The sequence below is a fragment of the Halichoerus grypus genome, chromosome 8, assembly GCF_964656455.1.
Source record: "Halichoerus grypus chromosome 8, mHalGry1.hap1.1, whole genome shotgun sequence".
Classification (NCBI taxonomy): domain Eukaryota; kingdom Metazoa; phylum Chordata; class Mammalia; order Carnivora; family Phocidae; genus Halichoerus; species Halichoerus grypus.
In genome coordinates, this window is record NC_135719.1 from 127,503,424 (window position 1) to 127,509,895 (window position 6,472).

A 6,472-nucleotide genomic window follows, 5' to 3' on the forward strand; every position below is an offset into this window, starting at 1 on the left:
CTGCCCCACTCAGTCCACAGCTTTGACCCCCTCTCCCACCTCCTACCTGAAACGGTGTGAAAAAACACAGGTCTGGATGGTCAGATCAGCTTGGGTTCAAATCCCAGCTCTGCCTCTTACTAGCTCATTCAACTTGATCTGCAAAATGAGGATAACTCCTACCTGGAAGGATTGTCAGAATTTTATTTATCAAACATTTCCCCAGCATCTGTGTGCCAGGCAGTTTTCTAAACACTTAATCACTCATGTCATCCTCCCAACAACCCTCAGAGGTAGGTGCTAGCTATCATCCCCATGGAAATGGACAATGGAGGCTAAAGCACAGAGAGGGCAAGTAACTTGCCCAAGGTCACACAGACATTTAGTGGTAGAGCCAGGATTTGAACCAGACAGCCTGGGCCCAGAGCCCACACTCTTCTTTTTTTTTAAGATTTTATTTTTAAGTAATCTCTACACCCAACGTGGGGCTCGAACCCACAACCCTGAGATCAAGAGTCACACGCTCTACCAACTGAGCCGGCCAGGCGCCCCAGAGCCCATACGGCTACCTGTTATGCTCGGACAGTACAAGCAAGAGTGTGGAGAGTCTACTTCACAAATCAGAAGCTTACTCAGTCTAGTTTCTCACTATGACTTTCTTTCCTTGGGTTGGAAAAGAGAGTCAGAACCTTCAGTCTCTCCCCTTTCGCCTCTCCGTGCAGGGATCCGCAGACGCCCGGTTCCAAGCCTCCTGCATTAATCACTGTGGGAGCGCGGTGGGAGCCTGGCCCTGGAGTCGGCAGCCGAGTCAAAGGGCTCTGGTCTGGACAGCCAGGCTGGACGAGCAGAGATGGACAGCCGAGTAACAGAGCAACTCAGCCCCTTCGCTGACCAGTCCCGGAGGCCTGGCACATCCCCATGGGCAGCCTTCCTGGCAGCTCCCAGCCACGAGGCCACCAAAGCCCTAACTGGCCCTGTGACGTGGCTTAGCGGCTCCCCTGTCTGCTGCCTCTGGGGCCCGGGGACAGACAGTTTCAGGACAGCAAGACGTCAGGGCCTGCAGCTGCTCTGGCTGATGCGGAGGTCCCTGCCCCGCGAGCACTTAGGCAGTGGTTCTCAGCTGAGGACATCTGGCCAGGTCTGGAGACATTTGTGGTGGTTGCAATTGGAGAGGGGGGTGCTACTGGCACCTTGTGGGTGAGGCTAGAGATCCTACGACACACAGGACAGCCCTCGTACAAATCATCCAGCCCAGAATGTCAACAATGCTGCGGTTAAGAAGCCCTGCCCTCGGGGGGCCTGGCTGGCTCAGTCGGTAGAGCACGTGACTCTTGATCTCTCGGGATCATGAGTTTGAATCCCACACTGGGGGTAGAGATTACTTAAATACATACATACATACGTAAACTTAAAAAAAAAGAAAAAAAGAAACCCTGCTTAAAGTCAGGCCGCTTAGGTCTGAATCCCCAGATAGCCTGGCTTCTGACCTGTGGGACCCTGACGGGGGACATAACCTCTGTGAGCATCCTTTTTTTTTTTTTTAAGACTTTATTTATCTATTTGACAGAGAGAGACACAGCGAGAGAGGGAACACAAGCAGGGGGAGTGGGAGAGGGAGAAGCAAGCTCCCCACAGAGCAGGGAGCCCGATGTGGGGCTCCATCCCAGGACCCCGGGATCATGACCTGAGCCGAAGGCAGATGCTCAACGACTGAACCATCCAGGCGCCCCCTCTGTGAGCATGCTTATCTGTAAAATGGGGAACAGTGATGGGAAAGAGCTGGTATCCAGCAGCTGCTCGGAATGTGCGTTTCCAGCCCTCTTCAACCTCTCCACTCCGGGTGCCCAGGTGGACCAGATGAGGAGCAGAGGCCATAGAAAACCCCTGCTAAACATCCCAGCCACACATGCCCCCCTTCTCTGGAGCTGCTCTCGGGGGCCCCTGCCCCGTGTTTCAGGCTCGAGGGAACCCCAGGAGTGGAGTGGAGGGGGGACACCCATCTTAGTTTGTTCCTTCAGAAGCCAACCCTGACACAAGAATTCAAGGGCAAGTCGTTCCTTTGGAAGGTGATCCCAGGAGACAGGAGCAGGGAGAGGGGGCGTGAGTCGGGGACAGGAAGCAGCTAATACAGAACGCTCCCAGGTTAGTGACCCCGGGGGGCAAGTGGGGCTCAGTCCCATCGGGTGTCTCAGCTTTTCCCCAGAAGTGGGGGGCTGGGCTACGTACCTACAAGCCCCACCGGTCACTGGTTGAGGGCTGCTGGGGGGAGGAGAGGATTTGCTCCCCGGGCGCCTCAGGCTTGCCGTGACAGCTCAGAGCAGGCCCTAGTGGCAGTGACAGCCGTCTGGCGGCCAGACCCCGGCAACTGGAAGAAAGGGCTGCAGAGATCCGGGCAGAGCCCCCCGCGCCCTGCCGCGCTAGTGCTGGGTGAGCACATCTTCCCTCCCAGGCCTGGGCCAGGCCCTTTAGGTGCCTCTGTCACCCCAGCTAGACTGCAGGCAGGACTTCGTGTCTGCTTCGTCCCTGCTGTAGCCTGAGCCTAGCACAGTGCCTGGCATACACAGCAGGAGCTCAATCAATCACTGCCGAGTGACTGAACGAACACTAGCGACCCCGAGGGCTGAATGTGACCCTCTCTGTGTTAATGATGAGCCTACAGAGGCTCAGACGGGGTCAGGGATTGACGTGAGGTCACCAAGGTTACCGTATCGAGCCCGGGTTCAAACTCAGCTCTGGCTGATCTCAGTGCCCACGCCTGGGTGCACACACACGTGTGTGGACACACACGACGACAACTGCCACGGGCAACCACCTCTGTATTCACAAAGCACTTCCGTTTTTGTCATCTTGCTGGCCACCAAATGGAGTGGTAACGGGGGTGGGCGGGAGGCCACTCGGCCCGGGCTCCAATCCCAACTTGTGCACTTCCGAGCTGTGCGACCTTGGGCAGGTTAACTTAATTGGCCTTAAACTCAGCCTCCATAAATTAAGGAAACAGCAGTCTCTGTCTTGTATGGTTGTTGAGTTAGAACGAGGGCTGCCTCAAACATGGCCAGTGTGCAGTGAACCTTACCTAGAGGTGGTGACAGATGGTTTTGAGAGAGAGAGAGACCCTGTCACCAGGCACCGTTAGTTCTTTACATCTTGGTTGGTCTGAAGTCCCCAGCACCACCACTGATGTGGGAACTCCGGGGGGCGTATTCCCTCGGCCTGAATTCTGAGGCTCCAGAACCTTTAAGAACACCTGTCCTATCCCACAGGACCGCCGCCCCCATCTGTTAGCCTCGCACGTGGAGTTTCGCACAGGCACAAATACCCAAGTCCATTCTTTGGGGGAATGGTGTCAACGCCCAGATAGACATGAGATATGTAGACATATACCAAGATCTATGCCCCCCCCCCCCACACACATCCTCCCAGGCTTGGCCAGGCAGCCCTTGACCCACGTGCTTCCAGTCAACAGAAAAGCCCTTCCTGCACCGCATGAGCCCACCCGCTAAGCTGCTTCAGCCCCCTCAGTTCCCCCGGCCTCCCTTCCCTCTGCCGGCCTCCCTTCCCTCTGCCGCAGGGCTCAGGAACTTGCTCTGGATAATGAACCCCGCGGCCAGGTGCAGCCCGGCACCCCGCTCCCCGCAGCCCAGCAGTCCACACCCATGCATACAGAGCCAGGCCGCGCACGCAGTCACCTTGGCCTCCCAGGAGGGGCTGGAGACCTAGGGCTCAACAGCACCTGCCTCTTCAGCCAGGCCAGAGGACCCCAGGCAGAGGAGGGGGCTGGACTTCACCCTCCAGCCCTCCCGGCCCCCAGCAGAGACCTCAGGGCTCCTCGTTGTCATGAGAGTACTAGTGACGGGGCTGGCTGCAGGCTGGGTGCCCCGTGTCCTCGCACAGGCTGGGCATCCGACTGACTGCTCTGAGAGGCCCCACCTTCTCATTCTGCACTGCGCCCCCCCAACTACGTAGTCAGTGCTGCCAAGCACGCTCACTGGATTCTCACGCCCCTTGGGGCAGGTGCTCACGTCCTCCTCACTTCGTAGACGAGGCAGCCGAGGATCAGACAGGTGAGGTAATTTGGCTGGGGTCACCCAGGACTCGAGGCAGATGGTCTGGCTGGAGGGGCTGTGCCTTAGCCCTTGCTTTGCCAACTCCGAGCAAGGGCTGCACCTTCTGGTTCGCGGACCGCCGCTCGGGTGCGGAGTGTGCCGAATAACCAAAACACTAGCGCAGGATGTTCTGCTTCTCACATCCATCTTTCCGTTTGATCTTCGCAACAACCCAGTGAGAGGCAAAGGGGAGGAACGAGATAGGGAGACCGAGAGCCAGTGAGGAGAGGACTTGCCTGGGACGACCAAGCAGCCCAGCCTCCTGGCCCCCGTTCCTATTCTTCCCTTCCTCCCTCAACCAGCTCTCCAGTAGTTCCAAATTCTGAGCAGGAAGAATGGTCTGGAGGGAGAGCGATGGTCACAGTCAAGGTCCAAGGAGGTAGCCAGCTGCCACGGGACACTGGGGGTGAAGTAACAGGCTTGGCATCACACACACCTGCGTGACCCTCACTCACTGACTGGGCTAGGAAGTGGGCACACCCCAACCAAAGAAGACTGACCTGCAGGAAAATATCTGCTTCTTGGTGCCCCGGCCTGGCAGCTGAGACCTTTCCACCCATCACGCCCCTCCTGCACTCCAGCCCTTGATGCCAGGCTGGATGACGCCCAGGACCGAAGTGCTGACTAAGCACCCCGGCCGTATGTATGACGCTGCCCCAGGCCCGCAGGCTCCTGCCTCGGGGCCTGAGCTCTTCACTCTCAGCCCGTCCCCTCACGCGTGCGTCCTCCCGTGGGGACCGCATCCCTGCTGCTACGGCAGGAGTGCCTGCAGCTCCGCCCCATGGGGGACCCTTCCTGCGGGGCAGTCCGTGCAGCCTGGAATGCTGTCCCCTCCCTCCCCTACTTCTCATCTCCATCACCCTCTTGTGGCCCCAAGTCCTCAACTCTTTCCCCCACCCCCAGGTCTTCCCTCGCCTGCCCAGGAGGTGGTGGGTGCCAGGGCGAGGTGTCCAGGGGCCCCGGAGTTAAGGCAAGCTGGGTTTCAATCCAGCTGCAGAACCGTGGGTTAGTTATTAGACCCACTGTCCGTTTCCTCAACCCTAAAATGAGGAAAACAAGACAAGGAACACAAAATGCTAGGCTGTGGCTGTTTGGGTGGTGTTCTGATCCTAACTAGAGCAGAAGACCCCCAAGGCAGAGCTCCATCATTCCTTGCCCATCTAGAACCCACCAAATCCTTGTAACGACGATGCTACACACGTGCACCGTGCTTTCTCACCCAGCAGGCCAGCCGACAGAATGGGCTCTCTTACTCCCATTTGATTGTGGGGGTAAACTGAGGCCCAGCAACAGGCCTGCCCAGAGAGAGGGTGGCACATTTTGTTCCTGATGCTGATGATATCAAGACTTTTCAAGACTTCAGATGAGCAGGCTGGGGTATGTCAGGCAAAGATGGACCACAAGGTCCCTGGTATAGCTCTTGAAATGACAGCCCTGGCTCCCAAGCTCAGTTAGGCTTACCGGCTCAGTGCCTTGATATTTCCCTCTGGAAAATGGGAATAACACCCATGTGCGGCAATGAAATAACATCGCATAAAGTACTTCGCACGGACTCTGCAAGGCCCAGAGAAGGCTTACTTTCCCTCAGTCATCCTGTACCTTTAGATCGGGGGGGGGGGGGGGGGGGGGGCGCGTGGGGGGGGCGGAGGGAGGGGCTTATGTTCTTCAGCTTCTTCTTCGAAGTCTTTGGGATTGTCAATTATTTCTGACATATCACCTAAGGCCCTAGAAGAGCACTCTGCCTTATCTCAACAGGATTTCTTAGCTAACGCCTTGATGTGGAACAACTTTAACACACATCACACAGACTTATGAAGCAATGTTTGAGCTAGACGGGATCACGGAGATGACTTAGCCCCTTATTTTAATGGTCAGGAAATCATCCAAGGTGAGTCATACATGAGTTAATGACCCACTGGGACCAGAACTCCAGGCCTGGGATCCGAGCTCTGTTTTTCCTTCATGGCACTAATTTGCTTTAACATGTTTTTGAGGGTTCTGCCAGGCCCTATTCTAGGGCTGGGGATATGATTTTGGCTCTGAAATAACTCATCCTCTAGGTTAGTCTTGGGGGAAGATCTGGCAAACATATAAAAAATAATCACAATACAAACCAGTAAGTACTAAAATAGAAAATATGTCAAATGAGTAGGGGAGAAAATGTCAATTCAATTAATTGTATGACCACCGTCATCTCCACCTAGGAGGTGGGACTGGCCAGGGGCTGTTCAGCTCCTCTGGATTTGTCTACAGCGGTGGTTGCCAACAACGGTGAGGGGGGGGCGTCCCTCAGGAAGCCCTGGGCAATGTCTGTCTCTGTCCAGGAGCGGGTGCTACAGGCATCTAGTGGCTCAAGGCCAGGGATGCTGCTAAATACGCTACAATGCACA

General features: G+C 56.2%; 1 non-coding gene across 1 annotated transcript; it reads right to left on the reverse strand.

Moving 5' to 3' along the window:
* Positions 1–453: 453 nt before the first annotated feature.
* On the reverse strand, positions 454–526 carry TRNAK-CUU (transfer RNA lysine (anticodon CUU)). The gene has a single exon. It is a non-coding gene; the product is annotated as a tRNA-Lys (tRNA).
* Positions 527–6,472: the final 5,946 nt, after the last annotated feature.